This window comes from Natrix helvetica (assembly GCF_964273705.1).
Source record: "Natrix helvetica genome assembly, chromosome: 3".
NCBI lineage: Eukaryota > Metazoa > Chordata > Lepidosauria > Squamata > Natricidae > Natrix > Natrix helvetica.
In genome coordinates this window covers 80,837,220-80,849,376 of record NC_138549.1, presented here as the reverse complement: position 1 = coordinate 80,849,376, position 12,157 = coordinate 80,837,220, and the positions used below count along the sequence as shown (strand labels likewise).

At 37.6% G+C, this 12,157-nt stretch overlaps 1 long non-coding RNA gene across 1 annotated transcript in view; it reads right to left on the bottom strand.

Moving 5' to 3' along the window:
* Positions 1-3,082, bottom strand: part of LOC309389867 — a 42,535-nt gene extending 39,453 nt beyond the window's left edge. Inside the window, exon 1 of the long non-coding RNA XR_014175021.1 lies at positions 2,845-3,082. This is a non-coding gene — a long non-coding RNA (uncharacterized lncRNA). The remainder of the gene's footprint in view (positions 1-2,844) is intronic.
* Positions 3,083-12,157: the final 9,075 nt, after the last annotated feature.

Genomic DNA, 12,157 nt, shown 5'->3' with positions numbered 1-12,157 from the left:
GGTGGGTTAGGGTGGAGTGTGGGGTAATATATATGCATAATTAAACTAGAAGATGGGATTAATGAAATATTGTTATTTTAAGAGAAATTTATATTATGATTTAGATATGTTTAATTAACTTAGAAGATGGGATTAATGGGCTATTGTTACTTTAAGAGAAACTTATATTATGTTTGTTGGGAGGTGAGGGGGTATAATATGTGAATGAGTAATCTATTTTAAGATGGGGGAGGGGAGGGGGTAAAGTATTTAGTATAATATTTGAATGAGAAAATTTTTTTGGGGGGGGTTGGGGGGAGGGGATGGGGCATAGCATCTGTATGAGATTTACATTGTATGGTGGGGGGGTTAAAAGGGGGAAAATTTGTTTGTATAAAACTTTTTCAATAAAAAAACAACAACAAACTACCCTCAAACAACAAACAAACTCTTCTCTCTCTCTCTCTCTCTCTCTCTCTCTCTCTCTCTCTCTCTCTCTCTCTCTCTCTCTCTCTCTCAATAGTTAAAATCAATCGATAAAATGAGTCTAGGTTACTTATTTTGCTTGTCTTTTTCTTTGATTTGGCAATGTTATTTTCAGAAAAGGGAGCAATTTTCATTATCTCTTTTTTAAATAATTTTTTTTATTTTCAGACAAACACAAACACACAACACATACAACATAAAAGCGTCTTCAACTACACACAGTGTCTCGATTGGTTACAAGATCTTTCTGTGTCCTTTCCATAGTCATCACTTGAATTTTATCAAAATTCACATATTGACAATCAAGATATCTTTGTATAGATTGTTATTATGCTTCCTCCTATTCTAAGTCATTCTTTAAGTCATTCTATCATTTTAGCATTGATAACATTCTCTAATAATTTTCAATTCCATGTTTTTTCTCCATTATTAGTATCATCAATCTAATATTCATGTATACAAATTGTTATAATTATTAAACATCTATTAAACCTAGCTATTATTACATCCTTTCAATATAAGGCATATTAAATTTGAAGTAAATTTATATTATGACATTTTATTACATCATCCTGAAATCATCCAATGATATTACATCTTTATATTCTATTCTATATAGAATTGTTTATCTTTTATAAAAAGGCTTTTCAACATCTCCATGATCCTCACAGTTTGTATAAGATTTCATATCAATCTAGTATATATAAATGCTTTGTTATCATTATTAATCATTTATTTGACTACAGCTATTATTACGTTATACATAGCACTCAAAATTTAACTATATTTAACTAAAATTTATTGTGACATCATTCTATTATTTTAGCATTGATAACATTCTCTAATAATTTTCAATTCCATGGTTTTTCCCATTATTAGTATCATCAATCTAATACACTTGTATACAAATTGTATAATTATTAAACATCCATTAAGCGTGGCTATTATTACATCCTTTCAACATAAGGCATATTAAATTTAAAATAAATTTATATTATGACATTTCATTACATCATCCTGAAATCATCCAAAGATATTACATTTTTATATTCTATTCTATATAAAATTGTTTATCTTTTATAAAAAGACTTTTCAATATCATCTCTATAATCCTCACTTAAAATATTGTATAAAATTTCATATTATCAATCTAGTATATATAAATGCTTTGTTATAATTACTAATCATTTATTTGACTCTAGCTGTTCTTACATTGTACATAGCACTCAAAATTTAACTACATTTAACTTAAATTTATTGTGACATTTCATTTCATCATCCTGTATCCCTTCAGAGATAGTGTAGTCCAATATCTCTTGCCATTTGTAAAGTCTGTATTCTAAGTGTTTTCTTGATAAATCTTATGTGGACTTTTCTTAAGAACTTGTGGTTCATTGCATGTTTTATAAGAACTCGAAACCCTCTATTTGCTCTTTTTATCAGCTTAACTTTTGTTGTTATTAGTGCTTCTGCCGAGATTACTCTAATTATTTCTGCCAAATTTTCTCTCCTTTCTTCATCTATTTTCTGACATCTGAAATAAAGTTCCAGTTCATTGATTTCTCCATTCCATATTTTACACTTGTCATTTCCCTCCACTCTCATTTTGCTGTCAGTATCAACAATTTTCTTATCACTTTCATATGTCTCTTATTTTTTCAGCTCTGTCCTCAAACTTCATCACTGTCCCCATACTTTCTATATTTTGATCTATAATTTCAAGTCTCTTTTCAATTCTCTCTGTAATTATTAAAAGTTTTTGAATTTCTAAGAAAATTATTTGCAAAGTTAGTGCCTTTTCTTCTTCACATTGTGCCATTTTCCAGGTTATAAACACTGCCAAAACATTCGAGACTTTTTAGCTCAAACAAATTCAGTGGAGTTTTTCCAAACAAAGCTTTCTCTTTCCTTCAAAGGAACACCTGTATCAACAAAACATTTTCCACTGAGCCTTTCAGTAAACAAAGCTTATAGCTTTATTAGATATTGCCAAGCCTCTAGCCACTAGTTGGCAGTGTTACCTCTTTTCCATCTATTTCTGCCTCTCTCTGTAAACACCAAGTTCCGAGAGAGGTAAAAAAAATGTTTAAAAATTACGCTCCATCCAAGCCTTACAAGAGAAGAAGATTTTAATCCACGAATACAAAAAATGGAAAAAGTATAGAGGAAGAAGGAAAAAAAGAGACCAGTCCAGTTTAAAAGTAAGAAGCATTTGTAAAAAGTCCATCCATAGAAAACAAACAAAGTTAAGGTAGAAAAGATAACATGATAGTCTTAAACCAGGGTTAATTCGCCACTTATTTTCTTCTGTCTTCAATTTTATTTTAAATTCCAATTCTTTTGGGTTTTCCCCTCTCTAATAATAAAAAAAATTCTCACCATTTCGACACCACTCCTGTACTGCTTCTGTTTCAGAGGTTTGTCCCAACCTTCTGTAGCCATTTTGGCTGCTTCTCTTGTAGCTGGCAAAAAGAGCTTTCTCCTGGATCAATCAGGGGCTTTGCGATGCCCCTGAGATCAGCAGGACATGCTCTTCTCTATCACTGTTCCTTCAGAACAGTTTAGGTCCAAAGGGACCGCCCAGGAACAGAGATATCAACAGCAATTCTGGAGCCCCAAGATTACATGTCGTGTCATTGTGACATCAGGCCCCGCCCATCCGATTTTCATTATCTCTTGACATTGCCCACACTAGGTGAAAGGGCAGCTTCCAACTAGGCAAGTGGCAAATGAATGAAGGATGTGTTGTAAGACACCCAGAATCTTTTGGGAATTGAGTGATCTTCAAATCTAATATTGTAATAGTGAAATAAATGTTCTTGTCCACTGAAATGGAAACAAAGAAATATACCAATCCTAAGATTGTGAATTTACTTTTTTAAGATGCTTTTTACTTTTGGGTATCCATCTGGTCTCTTCTGTGGAGCTTTTAATTGTTTCTATATCAATCAGTGCTTCTCCCATTATCTTTGTTCTTCATATATCTTCACTTTTGCATTTAGTGTTCTGGATTCTAAGTCTTGAAGTTCAAGTTAAAACAGGGAGAGGCCCTTTCATTTTAAGTGCATAGTGCTTTATTTTCCATAGACATTCTAAATCTTTTTGTCTACTACATATAAACCAAGTTTCCTTGTTTGCCTGACAGTGTTGCTTCCATGCTACCTTCTGGTGATCAAATCTGTCAGAAGAATGGTATTTTAATATTTTATTAATTCATCCTCTGACAAACACTATCTTCCCCTTTTATCCTCCCCACATCTAAATGAAATTCTCACATGTGATGCTCCTCAGATTTCTTGTGACACCAGCTTTATGAATCTGTCTTGGTATTTTAAGATATTGTGTTCCTCGCAATCCAAACGGTACCAGTTCTTCTATGTTCTCTGAATACAGACTGACATTCTGTCTGCCTGCCCGCCTGCCCCCCTTCCCTCCCTCCCTCCCTCCCTCCGTGTGTGTGTGTGTGTGTGTGTGTATGTGTGTGATTTATAGAAGACTTTGGAAAAGATATTCAAATGCCATGATATGTCTATACCTATAAAGATCAATATTCCCTGTGATTCTGTATGGAAGTGAAAGTTGGATTTTGAAGAAACAGGATAGGAAGAATATTTACACCTTGACTTTGAATATGCTCTTCACAAATGTATGCATATCCTTGTATGTCAACTGCAAACTTATAAACCTAGGCTGGCTCAGTATTTGAAGCTAGGGCAGTGTGTTTTTAAGTAGAAATGGTTACAACATCTAACATAAGTTTATCATCCCACTTTATGACAAACTCCTAAGGCACCTTGGGGCCTTATAAATACTTTTCAAGTAGTGTTACAGATAAAAATAAAAAGAACACTAAGCATTTCTTTAAGCACTCTCCAAGTATTGAAACAACACACACACACACACACAGACACAAACTTATTAATTCTATGTCATCCTTGCAAGGTACACCAATAGTTTCCATGTATCTTAGATGAGGAAGGGGTGCAGACTCCTATGTTTGAAACTAAGATAATTTGGATATCATAGATTTATGAAACTCCAACTCATTTCAAAGTTTGATAATGCCTACTGCTCCTATTATTAATTCTAGTGGGAATAGAAAATCAAGTCGGGATTGGAAAACTTTCATCTATCTCTAGTGAAAAGTACACATTCAGCGGAATCTATTTTAATTTAAATTGTTCTGTGATTTGTTTCTCTTAGAATGTATCGGGGAATGCTGAGATGTCACTAATGTTAGAATACCTAAACATTATTCATTGCAAAATACTGTTTGCCAACTGGGCAGCTCCACTTTTCCAGTGGTCATTTAATTAATGAATGTCTAATAGACCCATCTGCAAATCTTACAATGCAATATTTCCACCAACTGAAATAGAGCTTGCCATTGCAAAAATGAAGCAGAAAGAGGAGGGAGGGAGAGGGGGTTCCAATTAATGATACAGAGACATACTTGATCTTAGGAGCCTTAAGGGTAATCAATAATGACTTTCCTTTCTGAGAACACAATGTAGTTATAAGCACAAGATGATAGGCTTGAATTACTTACATTCTGATGACCTTTTGCTATGTTTTCAGTTTCTTAATAAGTAAGAAATCTAGGCAGTTTGGTATACAATGAAATTATAAGACAATTCTAGATTTAAACCAAAAAAAAAAAAAACTAGCTGGCTAGGTTATAAACCATTGCCCAGTCTGTGTAAAAATTAATAAGTACAATATTAATAAAACAACATGAGTGCTGACTGAAATATATCTTCTGTCTTTTAGTTCCATGGACACAGAACCAAATTATTTCATTGCGTGAAATATTATAAGGCTGACAGAAGAAATGGAATGGTTTCATCGACTAATAAGAATTCTGAACTGTGCTCCAGACTAGTTCCCGCCTCAAAATTTACGAGTCTCATCATTACATTAGCAGGAATTTCAAGTTCAGTGATTATAATCAGCACAATTCGCGAAAAAGAGGAATTTATGAGCCTCATCAATTTAGCAAGAGAGGCTGGGAGAAACGGAATGACCCGATTGGTTAAAAAGAAATGCAAGAGTAACAACTTCATTTCAGCCCCACGCTTGGGGATCTAAACAACTGAATAAATATATGTTCCATATGGATGAAAAATACAAAGCAGGCAAGGATATGTTTCGATGGATTCTTTTTCCATGCATGAAAAATGGGTATGCTAAGGGAAATAGATGAAGAAAAATGTAATGTGGCCAGTATGAGGCATTTAGCTGTTCAGGGCTGTTTCAACTTGTGGAAGAAACATAAGAAATTGTTTTTGCTTCATTACCCTCAGATCCAATATCTTTGTTAATGGTGCAGGTTTGCAAGGAAAGCGGAGTTCAAATGCTTTGAACAATTGGACACCTGATCACTATAACAGTATTCAATAAAATATTGCTGGATTTTCTCTGAAGACTTCTCCCCTGAAGAAGATTGAAGAGGATGCCCCAGCTGTATATCTCCCCTATACTATGGTTTACACTCAAAGAAGCAGCCATGAACATGGGTTAGGCCGGTTTGCTATTGATACATTAGTTTTTTGCCCTAGCTGCTATTTTTTTTAAGTGTGTCTTTTGTAAAGTTTTAAAGCACCAGCCTGAAGATGATGAATGAGACTTCATCGAAACGTCGTGAAGATACTTCCAATTCTACCCGGGAGAAAACCTGAACAACCAAAGACGTATATATATATATATATATATATATTCGTAGATTTTAACGGGTACAGGTATGCAGGTCCTTTCCCATGTAAGATTGAGAGTATCTTGGCAACGTTTCGACGAGGTCCCACTCACCATCTTCAGGCTGGTGCCTTCGGCTTCATGCTTGTGTGAGCAAAGCGTAATCGGAGCTGCCGTATTTCTATAAATATGGGGGGGGGGGTTGGGGGTCTGCTCAGGACATTACATCACAGAATTCAGGAGGTTACAACGCAGCCAACCCCCCAGGAGATTGCAGCACAGGACTCAGGATATCAATAGAGCTCAGGATGTCATCACACAGCCCATTACCCAGGTCGTTACAACACAAAAGAACAATAGGCACACAGCCAGTACCTCAGCCACACAGGATATTACAAAACAGCCAGTTGATCTGGGGTATCCCTTCTCTTCTCCCAATTCATAATATCTAGTCAAGATAAAGGCTTATGAATAACTATTCACAGTTGGAAAAATAATATATGGATAAATTAAAAGGATCAATACACTGATCCAGCCTGATTTTTCTTAGATCTCAGAAAAAATGGGACTTAATACAGACTATTTTTCCAAAGAACAGATGTCGTTCTATGGGAGCCTAATTCTGTCCTTTAAAGTGTATTTGTTACTTATCTTCTTGGTTGCTTTCGTGAGATGGGTGGCTTTGTAAATCTGAATAATGGAATAAATAAAATAAAAGTACAGAGAATACTCTTGACTTTTATTCTAGCCTCTATTACTCACTTATAGGCAGTAGTGCCTACTGCCTGATAGGAGAATTAAAATAATTTCCTTCTATCTTTCTATTTGCCTATCCCTAATCACGTATTTTCCGTCAATAAGTCTCTTTACTATTATAGATTTTAAAAAAACCTACTTTACTAAACTGTTTTTGTTAGAGTCCTGTCCCCAAAATAGTAAAATACAGAATGCTTCAACCTCCAATAGATCTTTATTTTAAACATTATGGAATAGTTAACTTGATTACATGATCATCCAAGTTTATCAACTATACCTTCTTTTAAGAGAATGCAATGATAATTTGTGGCTTCTAAATATGGTAAATAAATAATAATTCCTAGTGCTTTTGGCTTCCTGCCAAACAAAGTTGAGCAAGGCTGAAATCTCAAGGGAAAGTAAATTTTGTAATGTCCATTGAATCAAAGGGGAAATATTTATTATGTGTTCTGAGCAATGAACACGAAAAAGCAGAAATACATATTCAATGCTAGAAATATTGCAGAAATTTATTGAGAACATTTTTGGTATTTATTTAACATATGCAGTGATTTTTGTTCCTCTTCACACAAAACACCATGACTCTTAAATGCAATATAGTCCTTATTCTACAGGGTGCCCTTATTATATTGTATTCATAGTTATAATCTGAAAGCCAGGTCATTTCAGAGAACAGGAAAAATCTGTGGTGCATTTTTTCCCTATTAAATAGAGACTTGGTTTATTTTAAAATGTAAATGGTTGCCAATTATAGATCTATTCAGGAATTATATTTATTATTTAGTAGAATAAAGACCAGGCTTGGCAAAATATGGGTCTGCCTTTGACTTCATATGCTCCTCACTTTACATTGCGTTTATAGAATATGGATGACTGTTAAGAGGGAACATTTGCTATAATAGATGTATACATACACATACTTAAGAAAACATACTTATGCAATGAGGAAATATGCTCCGGTCATATAAGCCCTTTTGAATCAGCTGGATGCAACAGGAGATTTATGTCTTCGGGTTATGTTCAGGGGTGGGCTGCTACAGTTTCACCCATAGCTAACATTATGGCCAGTTCGGAAAACCTCCAAATCCCATCTCTGGCTGGCCCCACCCACCCCTCCCACTCCACCCCTCCCAAGAGCCTACAGATGGCCTGTTTTGGGTGTGAGATAAGTGTAGGGCCCATGCGGAGGCTCAGGGAGGGAGAAAAATAGGCCTCCCAGAAACCTCCAGAGCCTAGGAGAAGCAGTTTTTGCCCTCCCAGAGGCTCAAGGAAAACGCCTCCCCCACCATGGTGTAGGAGGCTGTCTAGGCCACGCCCACTATGGTCACGCCCACCCAGCAACCAGACAGAGAACCCGTTGCTGAAATTTTGGAAGCCCACCCCTATTTATGTATGCTTTAAAAATCAATTGAAAGAAGTGGTTTAGGCCTCACACAAACATGAGTGCAACAACTCACTACCATTCATTAAACTAATATATCTTTTATTCAGGCTCTTATATGTACCTTAAAAAAAAAGGGGGGGGGACTATTTTATGAGTCATAAAGTGAATTAAAAATAATAATTTCATCTTTTAGGGATAACAGAGATGTGTTGCACTGTTCCTTGTGCAGGGGCTGAAATCCCTTTTCTGAATCACTTTATAAACACATAAGACCCTGCTTTATTCTTTTAAAGCAGAATAGCCATCTTTATCAGCCCAGATTAGAAATGATGCTTCATAAATAAGTCAAACAAACTTGTGAGCTGCTTGTCAAGCTCCATGCACTGAGCAATGTCAAGGAAGCAAGGACTATACATATTTCAGTAAGGTATGTTTAATGCCTGAAGAGCCAGTTTGGTTAAGGCATCAAGCCAGAAACCAGAAAACCATGAGTTCTAGTCCTTCTTTAAGGCATGGATCCATCTGGATGACCCTGGATCAGTCATTCTCTCTCATCCCTAAGAAGCAGGAAGTGATAAACCATTTCCAAAATTCTGGTCAACAGAACTGTGGGAAATAACCCAGGCAATTGCCACCAGGACCCAACACTGACTTAAGGCATTCCCCACTCTTCCCAAGAGCAGCCACCTTAATATTAGTCTGAGGGAAATACACAATCTTGGAAACTATCTGACAAATTTGTAGTGAGTTCCTCAAGGCAGAGTCTCTTTAACAAATTTGAAAAATTTCTTTCAAAGATCTTTGCAATCTAGGCTAAGTTTCCATTTATGAGTTAAGTTGTCACTTGTCCACTATCTTCCCTTTTAGCCTAAATAGATGATTTCCCATTAAGACATCCTGATGGTGCTAAGAGCTATTGTTGCTAAAGGGCTGCAGGGTGCCCATCTTCCCCTTCTAGGGATGTGTACTAAGGACACTGGGAGGTTCCCAGTCCCAGTATTGGGGGTCTTGGTTTAGGAGATCGGGCTGATATTGGGGTGGTGGAAGTAGGCCATAATATTATGATAGAGTTGGGCAGGAGGAGATATGGTGGGAGACAGGGAGTGGGCCATCCTTAGGGACTGCAGATCTGTTGTCTCTTAATAGTTCCATGCTCCTGCTCTTTGATCTCAGCCCCAATACTTTATCAGCAGACCTTTATGGCACTGGCCTCTGGCTGCTTCTACTGAATGCCAGGTCTGTCTGTAATAAGGCCCTCTTCATCCATGATTAGCAAGGGACACAGTGGCTCAGTGGCTAAGACACTGAGCTTGTTGATCAGGAAGATCGGCGCTTCGAATCCCTAGTGCTGCGTACTGGAGTGAGCTCCCGTTACTTGTCCGAGCGTCTGCCAACCTAGCAGTTTGAAAGCATGTAAAAAATGCAAGTAGAAAAATAGGAACCGCCTTTGGTGGGAAGGTAACAGCATTCCACGTGCCTTTGGCATTTAGTCATGCTGGCCACATGACCATGGAGACATCTTCGGACAGCGCTGGCTCTTCGACTTTGAAACGAAGATGAGCACTCCCCTATAGTCAGGAATGACTAGCACATATGTGCGAGGTAAACCTTTACCTTTTACTATCCATAATTTGATGAGAGGATTGACTTGGCATGTTTATTCTCCCTTCCATTCTTTCCCCAGTCTCCTTATAATCTCTTCTACATCTAATTGACCAGCTTGTAAATTGTGAAGATGAGCTAAGCTCATAAGAAGAACAATTATGCTTTGTAGTGTTTCCATTAACTGATGGTGTTGGATTCATCTTCATTTAGTATGGTTTTGATTGTACATTTACTCTATTGGCTTAGGCTTTTGTGTGAGGATTTCTACCCTTAATGGCTGCCTAAAACTACTTTGAAGAAACAAACTGATAAACAAAATGTGTGGTATCCAAAATGGAGGTCAATCTGAAGACCTTTTCTAAAAAAAACTGCAAAGGTCGTCTTAACTTCCATATTACATTAAAAAACTTTTTTGCAGCAATAATTTATAGCATCTTTGCCCAGCTATCACTGAAGTGATTTAACATCTGTCTGCATTACTGTTATTTTTACAAAATGAAGGTTGGATGACTCTTGAAAATACTTTAAATTGCTAATGCAGAAATGACCTTAATATGCATATGGAGAGAGTACAGGAACAATTATGCCAGGCCCCAGAGATGAAATGGGAGGTGGGGGAGGGCAATGGGGATGTGGGAACTGATTTCCCTCTTGAACTATCAAGCACCTAGGGAAAGTACAGTCTGAAATAGGGTTGCTGGACTGCTGTGAGGGCCTGGGATGAGTGTTTATCTGGGCTGAGTTTTTGGGAATGAATTAAATGGGTGAATTAATGAACATTAATGAATGAATTAACCCATAGGGTTAGGAGATGAGAATGAGGATGGAACTTGGATTATATGTGAGGGCAAATTGGAAGATTGACGGACCATATTGGGACTGAGTTATAGCAGTATCCTGAGGGCAGGCTGCTCTGGGGGATGCTAGGCTCACTGTTTGAGTGTGCAACCACACAATCTCTGCTTGGAGCCACGTTATCACAGCTATGTTGCTATTGAATGCCAGTCTGCCTGTAATAAACCTGACCTCATCCATGGCCTGATGGGGATTCAGAAGTAGTAAATCTGGATTGCAACTCTTAAACCTGGGTGGGCCAAGGAGAGGTTTCTCCTCCTGGAGATGTGCCCCACCTTGGTTTCAGGTTTACCAGCAGTGACTCTGGGAAAGGAGATGGGAGGCTGCAATTGCCATCCATAAATTGTTATTGGCTTTTAAAGCCTCTGCATAATTAAATGTGAGACTTTCTGGTTGAAACTGGGCTCTAAGGAAAAGATGGGATTGTTATTGTTGTACTTCTCTCCCTGCTGCACAGCATCTTTTCTGTCTGAGCGGCTGGATTTTATTCAGGGGTGGGCTTCAAAAATTTCAGCAATGGGTTTTCTGTCCATTGCTGGGTGGGTGTGGGCATGGTGGGTGTGGCCTAGTTGGCCTCCTGCACCACAATGGAGGGCATTTTCACCTTTCCAAGCTCTGGAGGTTTTCCTTGAGACTCTGAGAGGGCAAAAATGTCCTCCCCCGGGCTCCGGAGGACCTCCATAGGCCAAAAATGGGCCCTTTTCCGGCCTTCCAGAACTTCCGGGAGACTCTGAGTCAATTAAGTAATGTCATTTTTCCAAATCCAGGATGGGTGTCTATTCTGTTGTAATACCTACTCTCTTGAAAGATGTTTCCTGCAGAGATTTATGTGTCTCCCACCCTTATGTTATTCAGGAGAAACCTGAAGTCTTGGTTGTTCTCCCAGATTTTGGGGACAGAATCAGAAGTTGGTTGCTGCCAGTTCAGCTGACCTGGTAGTAGCGGTGGCGGGAGGCTCCACCCACCTGCCCGGATGCTTCTGCACAATGCGCGCGAGCACTCCCAAACTGGTAGTAAAAAAAATAGCGACCCACCTCTGGACAGAATGTTTCTGGAGTCCTTTTCTTGTTTTTGTTTTTGCTTTGTTTTAATTTGAATTTAGTCTTCTTCTTTTTTCTATTTTGCTGTTCTGCTTGTAGACAAAATACTGTATTGTTTGTTTGTTTGTTATGAGATAGAGCTGGGGGGGGAGGGGGAGAGAATCTTAGCTATAAACTGGCCAGAATAAGTTAGGAGTCAGGTGCCCTGTGAATATGGAAGGGAGGAAGGAAAGGAGTGAAAGAGAGTAAGTTTCAGTATTTTAAATAGTCAGATGAATTGATATGTTTTAGTTCAGGTCATTCTCAAATCAGTTAAATGACAGTTCATAGTTATTTTGGTATTCCAGGTATTTTACTCAGG